Here is a 14,772-nt window from a genome sequence, read left to right as displayed (position 1 = left end):
CAATTTTGTGCACCAACAACCAAGGTGGCAACAATAACCTTTGATGGTAGGACAATTCCAACCAAGGTTGGAGAGATAATTCTAACCATGGCTGGAGAGATAACTTTAACAGAGGAGGCAGAAACAATAACGGAAACTAGAGGTAGAATAACAATAACAATAACAGACAGCAGAATCAGAACCAACCTTATAGAGAACCTCACCTTAGACAATTACAAGGAACCCAGCAAAGCCAACAACAAGTCTCTCAGACTACTTATTCTAATTCTTCATCAAATAACGAGATACTCCGTTCTATTGCGCAAGGACAGCAAGACATGCATGCTCAGCTTAACTCTAGTCTGAATGGCTTAACTGCCATTATACAAGCTCTCGTCTCCCGAATGGATTCCTCACTTAATTCCACACATCAACCTTTAAGCTCTAATGGAATTCCTTCTCAACCACTGCCTAATCCCAAGGGTGGCATCAACGCCATCACCCTAAGGTCCAGAACCACACTACAGGAGAGGAACCATGATGGGCCAAACCCTTCAGAAAATGTGTCAGTAGAGGATGTGGTGGAAGTAGAAGATGTTGAAGAGGAAGAAGACGTACAGAATATAGTTGAAGAAGAGGAAGCTCAACCACAGAATGAAGCACCAAAGGAGGCAGAGCTGAAATTCGCGCCCCTCCTATTCCATTTCCACAACTTGTAAGGAAGCCCAGAAAACAGATGGAACTTGACCCCAAAATGGTAGAAATATTCAAAAAGGTCGAGGTAACTGTTCCCCTTTTTGATGTTATTCAATAGGTACCTAAATACGCAAAGTTTCTAAAGGATTTGTGCATACATAAAGATGTGATACTTTCTAACTGTATGTGCCATTTAGGAGCATGTGTTAGCATAATGACTTTGTCCATATATGATACTTTGAGGCTCTCTCCCTTAAAAAGGTCGGCAGCTCGTTTTGTGTTGGCAGATAAAAGCATTATTACAGTAGTTGGAATTGCTGAAGATGTACTATTGAGCATTAAAGGGCTTACATTTTCCATAGATTTCTACATCCTAGAAATGCCCCCTAATGACATAAGAAGACCATCATCAATTCTGCTTAGAAGAGCATTCCTGAAGACTTCAAAGTTCAAGCTGGATGCATTCTCAGGAACTTACTCCTTTGAGATAGATGGCAGAACAGTGAGTTTCAGTTTGAATGAAGCTATGAAGCATCCTCCGAAAGATCATTCTATCTTCCAGTGTGATGTTATTGATAAAACTGTAGCTGAAGTTCACCAGGAAGAACTAGAAGAGAAATACATGGAGCAAGGTTCAAGTGTGGGGACACTTTCTGAAAATAATGAGAAAACTCTACCTTTATCACTAGCCCCGAATGATCCAGAGCCTAGCTATGAGCAGAAATTAGAGTTAAAGCCCCTTCCTCCACACCTCAAGTATGCTTACCTTGAGGACAAGCAGAAGTTTCCAGTCATCATTGCAAGGGAACTCACTTCTCAACAAGAAGAGCAACTACTCAGAGTGCTGAGAAAACATAAGAAAGCAATTGGATGGAGTTTGGCAGATATAGTAGGCATTAGTCCTTAAATTTGTGAGCACAGAATATTCTTAGAAGAGGGAGCAAAGCCTGTCCGTCAGCCTCAAAGAAGATTGAATCCCACCATCTTAGAAGTTGTCAAGAAGGAAGTGACCAGGCTACTTGAAGCAGATATCATTTACCCGATTTTAGATAGTGAATAGGTCAGCCCAATACAAGTAGTGCCAAAGAAGTTTGGAGTCACAACAATAAAGAATGAACATGGAGAGCTTTTGACAACTAGAGTGCAGAATTCATAGAGAGTTTGCATTGACTATAGGCGTCTCAACCAAGCCACTCGCAAGGATCATTACCCCTTGCCATTCATTGATCAAATGCTTGATCGCCTGTCAGGTAAATCTCATTATTATTTTTTAAATGGTTATACAGGATACTTTCAAATTCATATAGCTCCAGAAGATCAGGAGAAGACTACTTTTACATGCCCTTTTGGAACGTATGCTTATAAAAGAATGCTCTTTGGCTTGTGTAATGCCCCTGCTACTTTTCAAAGATGCATGATGAGTCTTTTCTCTGATCTTATTGAGAACTGTATGGAGGTTTTTATGGATGATTTTAGTATATATGGTGATTCATTCAGCCTTTGCTTGGATAGTTTATCTAAAGTGTTAGACAGATGCGTTAATACAAACCTTGTATTAAATTTTGAAAAATGTCACATTATGATCAAACAAGGAATGTACTAGGACATGTTGTGTCTAATACTGGCATTTTTGTAGATCCAGCAAAGGTCGATATTATTTCTAGTTTACCTTACCCCTCCTCCGTGAGGGAAGTCCGTTCGTTCCTTGGCCACACAGGTTTTTACAGGAGATTCATTAAGGACTTCAGTAAGGTAGCACTACCATTATCCAGATTGCTGCAGAAAGATATTGAGTTCAAGTTCAGTAAGAGCTGTATGCAAGCGTTTGATAAGCTAAAAACCGCTCTGACTCAAGCTCCAATTGTAAGAGGACCAGAATGGAGCCAACCATCCGAAATTATGTGTGATGCCTCCAACCACGCAGTAGGAGCAGCGCTGGCTCAGCGCAAAGGTAAGCATCCTTTTGTAATTGCTTATGCATCTAAGACTTTAGATGCTGCTCAGTCTAATTATACTACTACTGAAAAAGAGCTTCTTGCTATTGTTTTTGCTCTGGATAAATTCCGAGCCTATTTACTTGGTACTAAGGTAGTAGTGTATTCAGACCATGCAGCTCTAAAATATTTATTAGCTAAAAAGGAGTCCAGACCAAGGCTAATACGTTGGATACTGCTGTTACAAGAATTTGATTTAGAAATTAAGGATAGGAGTGGTAACCAGAATTTAGTGGCAGATCACTTGACTCGCCTTGAGCACATTAAGGGTGACTCCACTCCTGTTAATGATAATTTCCCATTTGATAACTTACAAGCAGTATCTGAAGTAGTTCCTTGGTATGCACCCGTAGCTAATTATCTAGTTAGCCATACTTTTCCTCCAAATTTTAATAAGCACCAGAGAGACAAGCTGAAAAGCGAGTCCAAATATTATATATGGGATGACCCATATTTATGGAGGTGTGGTGCTGACTAGGTAATTAGACAATGTGCTCCTCAATCAGAATTCCAGTCTATTTTAGAGGCCTGCCACTCATTTGAGAGTGGAGGACATTTTGGCCCTCAAAGAACAGCTAGAAAAATCCTAGACTGTGGATTCTAGTGGCCTACCCCGTTTAAAGATGCTGCTGAATTTTGTAAATCTTGTTCCCCATGCCAAAGATTTGGTAATATATCCAAGAGGGATGAGGTGCCTCAACAGCATATGCTTTTCTGTGAAATTTTTTATGTATGGGGCATTGACTTCATGGGTCCATTTCCAAATTCTAATGGTTACTTCTATATACTGTTAGCTGTAGATTATGTTTCTAAATGGGTGGAAGCAATTCCTACCCGTACTGATGATGCTAACACTGTTGTTTCCTTTGTTAGAAATCATATTATCTGTCGCTTTGGATCACCACGAGCAATCGTGAGTGATCAAGGCACCCACTTTTGTAACAGGAGACTAACAAGATTACTGAAAAGGCATGGGATAATTCACAAGGTAGCCACATCTTATCACCCCCAAACCAATGGAAAAGTAGAAGTCTCTAACAGAGAGATTAAACGTATTCTGGAGAAGACAGTAAAACCTCATAGAAAGGACTGGAGTGCCAGGCTACAAGATGCACTCTGGGCATATAGAACAGCGTACAAGACACCCATTGGGATGAGCCCCTTCCGCTTGGTATACGGAAAGGCTTGCCACCTTCCAGTAGAGGTGGAACACAAGGCTTTCTGGGCTGTGAAGGAGTGCAATATGAATCCTACAAAAGCTGGTGCTGAAAGAAAGCTACAACTAGCAGAACTAGAGAACCTTCGCCTAGAAGCATATGATAACTCCAGGCATTACAAGGAGAAAATGAAGGCTGTCCATGACAAGCACATTAAAAGGAAAGAATTCAGACCAGGGGAGTTAGTTCTACTATATAACTCCAGACTGAGGCTCATGCCAGGTAAACTGAGATCAAGATGGGAAGGTCCTTACAGAGTAGAAAAGGTAGAGCCATACGAAGTTTTCCACCTGCGTCATCCTACTAGCTCCAAATTTCTAAAGGTCAACGGACATCGCCTAAATATTTATCATGGTGAGAAGACAAAGAATCAAAAGGAACTAGAGATCTTCCTCTTGGAAGACCAACCAAGAGATGCAAAATGAGCCTGAAGAGCATCCAACTTAAGGACGTAAAAGCAAAGTGCTAGGTGGGAGACAACCCACCATGGTATGATCATTCCGTTTCAGTCTTAGTTTTAATTTTTCTTTATTTTTATGATGTTAATGACTCTTCTCATCATCCCTGCATATAGCTGCATATAATTTGCATGAGCATTTTTCATATTATTTAAAAAAAAAAAACACACGCACGCGATGCGTCCGCATCACATGTGCGTAGGGAAGAGAGCAAAGTTAAACAGAAAGTCACGCGAAAGCATGGCTGGAGGCGTACCTTAGGCACAAACATGCTCACGTGTCTGCGTCACCCACGCGGCCGCGTCGCCCACGCGGCCGCGTCGTTTGGAAAATGGCCTCCCACGCGTCCGCATCACTTACGCGAACACGTGACCCTGTAAAATAGACATAAATAGGTGTATGGTAGCATGTTGTGATGGAGCTAGGTTGGACTGGTGCTAAAAGCACCAACTACATCACGCGACCGCGTACCCCATGCGGCCGCGTCATTTTCAAAGCATCGCCATTCACGCGATCGCGTCACCCAAATGTTTTGGCAAAATAAGTTTTAGACAGAAAGTTGCGCGAACACGTCGCTGCCCTCGTGCCAATCGCACAAATCAAGTCATGCAACCGCGTGACCCATGCGTCCGCGTCACTTGACAAATTCATATGCCACGCGACCGCGTGAGCCATGCGTCCGCGTCACATGCGGCGCACAGAATTTTCAAATCAGCCAAAATATCTTATCTTTTCCTCCCCAAATCCTAATTTTTCTTTTCCTTTGTTATTTCTTTCTTCCCCCTTCTTCTTTCTCTACTCATTCTCACTTTTTACCTTCTACTTCGTTATTTTTCACCAACCATCATCAAGGTTCTTTTCTTTCTCTCTTTACTTTTTACATTCCCTTATCAATTTTATTTATGTCTTAAAATTTTCTTTTCACCTTTATTATCTATATTTTCCTTATTTTCTTCCTTTTTATTCCTTTTTATTGGTGTTGAAAATTTATTTCAGTCTTTATTTTCCATATTTTGCTTGTGGATTATCATGGATTTGTTTGACAATTAAATATTACTTTTCATAAGGGTTGCTTGTATGTTCAAATTTACTACTTCCAATAACACATTCAACATGCATGCTATGTGTTTCTGAAAAGACCTGTATGGCATTGCACATTATTTTAATTTATTCTATCCCGCTACTTTAATGCCTGCTTTTCACAAAATCCCTTTTATATTTTATTGATTAAAATATAATTGTCAATACAAACAGATTGTTAGTTTGAATGATGAGGTAATCTAACTTGTACATTAAATGCTTGATCTATGCTACTCATGCCTTTGCCAGCATGCCAATAAACATTTTGCATTTAATTCCCATCACATGCATTTACTATCTTACCTTTGATGAACTTTTCACATGTAGTCTAGACCATGTGTTAATGACATCCTTATTTATCATGCATGGATTACCACCCACATTGTTCACTCCCTTGCTCGAACCCTTAGCTTTACATATTACTTTCTCTTTCTTTTTTCAGGATGGCCACCAAGAAAGGAAAGGAGAAAGCCACTCCCAAACCACCAGCAAGAAGAGGAACAAAAAGAGTATTAGTGGCAGAGCCATCTTCAACAGCAGTAAAGCCCTCAACAAAAAGAATCAAGAGGATCATCAAGGTCGATGAAAAATAAAAAGCTTTTCCAGCAAAGGACACTGCGCGGTTTCCTAACCGCTACTGTGAGCAAATGTTACCCATCCTGGCAGAGAGGAATTACAACAATGAATACCTTCTCATCCTCCCAACGCGCATTGTTGAATTTGTTGAGCCGCAAATTGAACAAAGACATTGGGAATTCCTACGGAGACAGCCACGGCAGGTTAATCTTTCATGGGTAGTAGAATTCTACTCTAACTTTCACATGCCAACCATGCAGTCTGTCTATGTCCATCAGAAGCAAGTCCGCATAACTGAAGAGGCCATTCAACAAGCTTTAGATCTTCCCCTTGCTCCGGAAGGATTGGACACATTCCAAGAAGCCTCACTCAAGTGCCAGACATACCAATTTGACTGGGACGCCGTTCTCAGAGTTATAGCACAACCTGGCAGCTTATGGATCTACGGATACCATCGTTCTCGACCTAAGGGAATATCGTCTTCAGCACTTACCTTGGAGGCTCGAGTATGGGCACAGATCATGTCCCATTATGTATTTCCGAGCACTCACGAGTCCTCCTTCACTGCAGACATGGCTATTTTACTCTGGTGTATCCTTACAGACCAACACCGAAACTTACCATGACACATCCGGAATGCAATGAGACACGTACAAATTATGGGCAACTTACCTTTTTCCGCCTTGGTTTCAGATCTCGTCTTAGCAGCCGGAGTCTCCTACAGAGCTGGGGACACCAAAGCCATACTTCCACAGGATGATCAGTATGTCCCTAACGGGAAATATATCAGACCACCAGCAGCCACCACAAGCCAGCCTACAGAACCGGCTGAAGACATTCCTCCTTCGACACCACAAGCACCTACAACAAACCAACTGCTCCATCAGATACTTGAAAGGTTGGATCGGCAGGAACACAAAGTAAAGCTAAGAGAGCGCCGTAACAAGCGCCGATTCACATACCTCAATGAGCTACTTATGGGAAACTACAAAGACCCAAACACCTCGGAGTCCACTTCATTTACCAGCACAGGGAGCCATGACGGTCCCGATGGTGGAGATGCTGCTATCAGCCCCCCTTTGTTCCTGACAGATGGCACCGAGGATGGTGCAAAGCCTTAAGTGTGGAGAGGTCGGTCAGTACCTGACTTCCGGAGGTAATTTCTTTCCCTTAAAACACCAATAAAATATAATATTTAGTTAATTTTTCTTTTATCTAGATATAATAGATTACATAGAAATAGGTTATTCACATGCATGTTCTACTTGATTGAAAATAATAAGTTTCTTCTAAGACCTTATTTTTGAAAAATTTCACTAACTTAAAGCAGAACTTTTGTGTGAAAACTTGTTTGAAGTTGTATTTAGAACATAGTTTAAAAAGCTAAGAACACACAACCTGTGAGATTTGAGCTTAATTGCATGGTTACATTATTATTTTATTCTTGTGTGTTTGCTTCTCTATGATTGTAATCTTATTTTGTTTCATCCTATATGTCCAATGTTTAATATATTATATGTATGCGTATGATTGAGGCTATTATTTGTTTAGCTCACTTATCCCAAATAAGCCTACCCTTTAAATTACCTTTGTCAGCCACTTTGAGCCTTTTTATCCCAGTTGTTCTATATTTTACCACATTACTAGCCTTAAGCGGAAAAACAATTAAATATCCCAATTGAATCTTTGGTTAGCTTAAGATAGAAATTGTGTGTTAATTAAGTATGGGAAAATTGTAGGAACAAGGGTTAATAAGGGAATGTGTCATGATAAAATAATGGGAATTTGGGTACCTACTCATGTGAACTTATGAAAATTTAAAATCCATGTGCATTGATAAGTTATGTTTATTTTTATTTAAAAAAAAGTAATAGTAATTAAGTAAATAAATAAGGGGACAGAATTACCCCAATGCTAAGTTAATGAATTTCAATGCATATGTGATAGAATTAAAGAAAAGTTGATATATGAGTATGTAATGCAAAAGTGGGAAATTTTTGGGTAGCTAGGCATGAATTTAAAAGTATATAGAGTGTATGTTAGGCGAGAGCTTAGGTTAATTAAAGATTCATATTATAGCTCACTTGGCCATACATATATCCTTACCCCTACCTTAGCCCCATTACAACCTTGAAAAGACATCATGATGTTTGCATTGGTATATTAAATATTGTTGATTGGTTAGGTGAAGAACAAAATTTTAGAAAGCATGACTAGAGAAGAGTAGAGTGATTACCCTATACACTTGAGAGATTAGAGTGCGTATACACCATCAGTGAGGGTTCAGTGCTTACTTCTATGTTCCCTGCTTTCATGAGCTGTCTTCTTACAATGTTACCTGTATTTACTATATGAATTAAGTTAGTGAAAAATTTAATTTATATTTGTCTTGGAGAGCTTATTTACTTTTAACCAAGTAGACAAGAAGCATATAGTTGCATTCATATATATATAGGTTGCATTGCATTTCATGAGTTTTGCATTTCCCTATTCATTTACTCTATCTCCTTCAACTAAGCATGAGGACATGCTATTGTTTAAGTGTGGGGAGGTTGATAAACCATTATTTTATGATTTATATTGTGTTTATTTGTGTGGTTTTATCAAATCTGTACCCACTTATTCATATAATTAGCATGCATTTACAATTCCTTCCCAAAATTGTTCATGATTGAAAACTTGCTTCCTAGAGACTTTTAATTATGTATTTTGATTCTCATTTATCCCATTCGATGTCGTGATTCGTGTGTTAAGTGTTTCAAGCTTCATAGGACATGAATGACTTGGAAACTAGAGAGGAGGCTTGCAAAAATGGAAGGAACACAAAAAATTGAGGAGATGACCAGCGAGCAATGATGCAAGCTCATGGCCCACGCGAACGCGTGAAAATGGAGAAATCGCAGCGACGCGGACGCGTGCCCGACACAAACGCATGGATTGGAGTCTGCACATCTGGCGCGGACGCGTGACTAGGAAAATCGCTGAATGACGCGAACGCGTGGACGACGCGAACGCGTGACCTGCACGATCTGCAAAAATAACATAATACGCTGGGGGCGATTTTGGGCCGCTTTTTGACCTAAATTTTAGCCCAGAAATACAGACTAAACCTAGGGAACATGCAGAAACTCAAGGAGGCATCCACACACATTCAGATTCACGACATTAGGATTACTCTTAGTTTCAGATCTGAGTTTTTAGAGTTACATTACATTGATAGTTTATGCTTTTGCTTTTGATAGTGGATGTTGAAGAGTCATTACCGCCGTTGAAGACATTACTTTAGTTTGTTTCCTTATTCCCTTATTTTTAATTATTGATTATGTTCAGATGATTATGTTGCGCTTTGAATTTATTAATATATAAAGTCATTTTTATTTTAATTAATTTTAATTCTCTACTTTATTTTATTCAATTATGTCTTCGCATATTTTTATGATTATTAATTTCATGTCAATGGAGTAGATCCTCCACTTGACATGGGGGTTAATTAAGAGGAGATACTTGAGTTGGAATGCTCAATTGCCTGGTTAAACTGGACGTTGTTGGTTAATTCCATACCTACTAACACTAGACCTCCCCAAGGGAGAGGGCTAGGATCTGAGGGTAAGAGTTAGCTCAATCACCATACCTTTCCTTATTTAGTAAGGGAAAATCGAGTGAGAACAACAACCTTTTTACACCACACCTGAGAAGATCCCAATAAGGATAGAAGTTTCACTTAATTATTCCCACAGTCAAGGTCTTTTTCTATTCAGAGCATCAATAATTATTCGTAGTTTATTTTTATTGCCTTAATTCACAATTATTTCAATTGCTCATTATCAAACACAACATTCTGGGAATTTTTTGATTAATAAATTAGCACTCTTTCCTGCAACTCGTTGGGAGACGACCTGGGACTCATACCCCCAGTATTTTATTTCTAAAATTTGTGACAACCCTTTTCTAAATTGGTGAGTGATGAGCGGATAATTTATACGCTTTTTAACATTGTTTTTACATAGTTTTCAGTATAATTTAGTTAGTTTTTATTATATTTTTATTAGTTTTTAAATAAAAATCACATTTCTGGACTTTACTATGATTTTGTGTATTTTTTTTTATTTCAGGTAATTTTTGGCTGAAATTGAGGGACTTGAGCAAAAATCAGATTCAGAGGTTGAAGAAGGACTGCAGATGCTGTTGGATTCTGACCTCCCTGCACTCAAAGTAGATTTTCTGGAGCTACAGAACTCCAAATGGCGCGCTCTCAATTGAGTTGGAAAGTACACATCCAGGGCTTTCCAGCAATATATAATAGTTCATACTTTCCCTGAGTTTAGACGACACAAACTGGTGTTCAACGCCAGTTTCATGTTGCATTCTGGAGTTAAACGCCAGAAACAGGTTGCAAAGTGGAGTTAAATGCCAGAAACAGGTTACAAACTAGTGTTCAACTCCAAGAGAAGCCTCTACACGTGTAAAGCTCAATGCTCAGCCCAAGCACACACCAAGTGGGCCCCGGATGTGGATTTCTGCATTATTTACTTATTTCTGTAAACCCTAGTAACTAGTTTAGTATAAGAAGAACTTTTTACTATTGTATTTACATCTTTGGATCATCTTTTGATCATGTTTTGATGATTGAACCCTCCCTGGGAGGCTGGCCATTCGGCCATGCCTAGACCTTGTTCTTATGTTTTTTCAACGGTAGAGTTTTTACACACTATAGATTAAGGTGTGGAGCTCTGCTGTTCCTCATGAATTAATACAAAGTACTATTGTTTTTCTATTCAATTCAAGCTTATTCCGATTCTAAGATATTCGTTCGAACCTCAATATGAATGTGATGATCGTGACAGTCATCATCATTCCCAACCTATGAACGCGTGCCTGACAACCACTTACGTTCTACCTTAGAATGAATGAGTATCTCTGGGATTCCTTAATCAGAGTCTTCGTGGTATAAGTTAGAATCCATGGACGGCCATTCTTGAGATCCGGAAAGTCTAAACCTTGTCTGTGGTATTCCGAGTAGGATTTGGGAAGGGATGGCTGCGACGAGCTTCAAACTCGCAAGTGCTGGGCGTAGTGACAGACGCAAAAGGATCAATGGATCCTATTCCAGTATGATCAAGAACTGACAGATGATTAGCCATGCAGTGACAGCGCATTGGACCATTTTCACTGAGAAGACAGGATGTAGCCATTGACAACGGTGATGCCTAACATACAGCTTGCCATAGAAAGGAGTATGAATGATTGGATGAAGACAATAGGAAAGCATAGGTTTAGGAGGAATGAACGCATCTCTATACGCTTATCTGAAACTCTCACCAATGAATTACATAAGTATCTCTATCTTTAATTTATATTTTATTTATATTTTAATTATCAATTCACCATAACCATTTGAATCCGCCTGACTGAGATTTACAAGGTGACCATAGCTTGCTTCAGGCCGATAATCTTCGTGGGATCGACCCTTACTCACGTAAGGTTTATTACTTGGACGACCCAGTGCACTTGCTGGTTAGTTGTGCGAAGTTGTGACAAAGAACTAAGATTATGAACGTGTGTATTAAGTTTTCAACGCTGTTACCAAGGAATGAACCGTCACGATTTCCGCGCACCATATTTTTGGCACCGTTGCCGGGGATTGTTCAAGTTTGGACAACTGACGGTTCATCTTGTTGCTCAGATTAGGTAATTTTATTTTAATTTTAAGATTTTTATGTCTAATTTTCGAAAAATACAAAAAAAAGATTTCTTCTTTTTCGTTTTTCCCAAACTAATTTTTGAAAAAAACCAAAAAAATTAACAAAATCATAAAATCAAAAATAATTTGATGTTTCTTGTTTGAGTCTAGTGTCTAATTGTAAGTTTGGTGTCAATTGCATGCTTTTATAATTTTCTTTAATTTTTAAAAATTCATCAAATGTTCTTTATTAATCTTCAAATTGTTCTTGATGATTTGCTTTGTTTGATCTTTGCATTTTTATGTTTAGTATCTTTTTTTGTTTTCCATATGCATTTTCAATTTGTTAGTGTCTCAACATTAAAAATTTTTAAGTTTGGTGTCTGGCATGTTTTTCTTTTCTTAAAAATTTTTTCAAAAATAAGTTCTTGGTGTTCATCTTGACATTCAAAGTGTTCTTGCATGCATTAGTTGTTTTGATTCATAATTTTCATGCATTGAGTCTTTTTGATGTTTTTCTCTTTCTTCATTAAAAATTCAAAAATAAAAAATATCTTTCCCTTTTCTTCTTCTCATAATTTTTGAAAATTTGATTTGATTTAGTCAAAAGTTTTTAAATTTAATTGTTTCTTATGAGTCAAATCAAATTTTCAATTTAAAAATTCTATCTTTTTCAAATCTTTTTCAAAAATCAAATCTTTTTCATTTTTTTCTTTCATATTTTCGAAAAATTTTAAATTTTGATTTTCAAAATCTTTTTCTTATTTCTATTTCATATTTTCGAAATTAATGCTAACAATTAATGTGATTGATTCAAAAATTTTAAGTTTGTTACTTGCCTAGTAAGAAAGGTTGAATCTTTAAATTTTAAATCATATCTTTTTGTTTCTTGTTAGTCAAGTAATCAACTTTAATTTTCAAAATTAAATCTTTTTAAATTTATTTTTCAAATCTTTTTCAAAATAGGTTTGAATCACATCTTTTTCAAAATCAATTTCAAAATCTTTTCTAACTTCTTATCTTTTCAAAAAATTGATTTTCAAATCTTTTTCAATTAACTGCTTGACTTTTTGTTTGATTTTAAAAGTTTACTCTTTCAATCATATCTTTTTCAAAACTACCTAACTAATTCTCTCTCTAATTTTCGAAAATCACCTTCCTCTTTTTCAAAATTCCTTTTTAATTAACTAATTGTTTTAACTTTTAATTTAATTTCATTTTTTAAGTTTTTGAAATTTTAATTTTAATTTTAAATTAAAAACAAAAGTATTTTTATTTTAATTTATTTAATTTTCGAAAATTCTTTTCTCTCATCTCCTTCTAATTATTTTATTTATCTACTAACACTCCTCTTTTTCTTAAAAATCCGAACCCTCTCTATCTTTCTGTGTTCGAATTTCTTTTCTTTTTCTACTCACATAAAGGAATCTCTATACTGTGACATAGAGGATTCCAAATTTTCTTTTCTGTTTTCTTCTTTTTCATATAAGCAGGAACAAGGATAAGAACATTCTTATTGAAGCTGATCCTGAACCTGAAAGAACTCTGAAGAGGAAGCTAAGGGAAGCTAAAGTACAACTCTCTGGAGAAAATCTAACAGAAATTTTCGAAAAAGAAGGAGACATGGCCGAAAATAATAACAATGCAAGGAAGATTCTTGGTGACTTTACTACACCTAATTCCAATTTACATGGAAGAAGCATCTCAATCCCTGCCATTGGAGCAAACAATTTTGAGCTGAAACCTCAATTAGTTTCTCTGATGCAATAGAATTGCAAGTTTTATGGACTTCCATCCGAAGATCCCTTTCAGTTCTTAACTGAATTCTTGCAGATCTATGATACTGTTAAGACCAATGGGGTTGACCCCGAGGTCTACAGACTTATGCTTTTCCCATTTGCTGTAAGAGACAGAGCTAGAATATGGTTGGACTCTCAACCTAAAGATAGCCTGAACTCTTGGAATAAGCTGGTCACGGCTTTCTTAGCCAAGTTCTTTCCTCCTCAAAAGCTTAGTAAGCTTAGAGTTGATGTTTAAACCTTCAGACAAAAAGAAGGTGAATCCCTCTATGAAGCTTGGGAGAGATACAAGGAACTGACCAAAAAGTGTCCTTATGACATGCTTTCAGACTGGACCATCCTGGATATATTCTATGATGGTCTGTCTGAATTATCTAAAATGTCATTGGACCATTCTGCAGGCGGATCCATTCACCTAAAGAAAACGCCTACAGAAGCTTAAGAACTCATTGACATGGTTGCAAATAACCAGTTCATGTAAACTTCTGAAAGGAATCCTGTGAGTAATGGACGCCTCAGAGGAAGGGAGTTCTTGAAATTGATTCTCTGAATGCCATATTGGCTCAGAATAAAATATTGACTCAGCAAGTCAATATGCTCTCTCAGAGTCTGAATGGATTGAAGGAATCATCCAACAGTACTAAAGAGGCCTCTTCTGAAGAAGAAGCTTATGATCCTAAGAACCCTGCAATAGCAGAGGTGAATTACATGGGTGAACCCTATGGAAACACCTATAATCCCTCATGGAGAAATCATCCAAATTTCTCATGGAAGGATCAACAAAAGTCTCAACAAGGCTTTAATAATGGTGGAAGAAACAGGTTTAGCAATAGCAAGTCTTTTCCATCATCCACTCAGCAATAGACAGAGAATTCTGAGTAGAATCCACCTAGCTTAGCAAATATTGTCTCTGATCCATCTAAGGCCATTGTGAGTTTCATGAATGAAACAAGGTCCTCCATTAGAAATTTAGAGGCACAAGTGGGCCAGCTGAGTAAAAGAATCACTGAAACTCCTCCTAGTACTCTTCCGAGCAATACAGAAGAGAATCCAAAGAGAGAGTGCAAGGCCATTGATTTGACCATCATGGCCAAACCTACAAGGGAAGAGGAGGACGTGAATCCTAGTGAGGAAGACCTCCTGAGACGTCCAGTGACCAATAAGGAGTTCCCCTTTGAGGAACCAAAGGAATCTGAGGCTCATCTAGAGACCATAGAGATTCCATTGAACCTCCTTTTGCCCTTCATGAGCTCTGATGAGTATTCTTCCTCTGAAGAGGATGAAGAAATTTCT

The 14,772-nt window shown here is 37.8% G+C and overlaps 1 non-coding gene across 1 annotated transcript; it reads right to left on the bottom strand.

Annotated features, from left to right (window-relative positions):
- Positions 1–13,696: 13,696 nt before the first annotated feature.
- On the bottom strand, positions 13,697–13,804 carry LOC148573964 (small nucleolar RNA R71). Its single transcript, XR_015906774.1, has one exon. It is a non-coding gene; the product is annotated as a small nucleolar RNA R71 (small nucleolar RNA).
- Between the last annotated feature and the right edge of the window lie 968 nt (positions 13,805–14,772).

This window comes from Arachis ipaensis, chromosome B2, assembly GCF_059453495.1.
Source record: "Arachis ipaensis isolate K30076 ecotype BB chromosome B2, ASM5945349v1, whole genome shotgun sequence".
Classification (NCBI taxonomy): domain Eukaryota; kingdom Viridiplantae; phylum Streptophyta; class Magnoliopsida; order Fabales; family Fabaceae; genus Arachis; species Arachis ipaensis.
The sequence above is the reverse complement of the archived record's forward strand: the minus strand, read 5'-3'. Positions and strand labels throughout refer to the sequence as shown.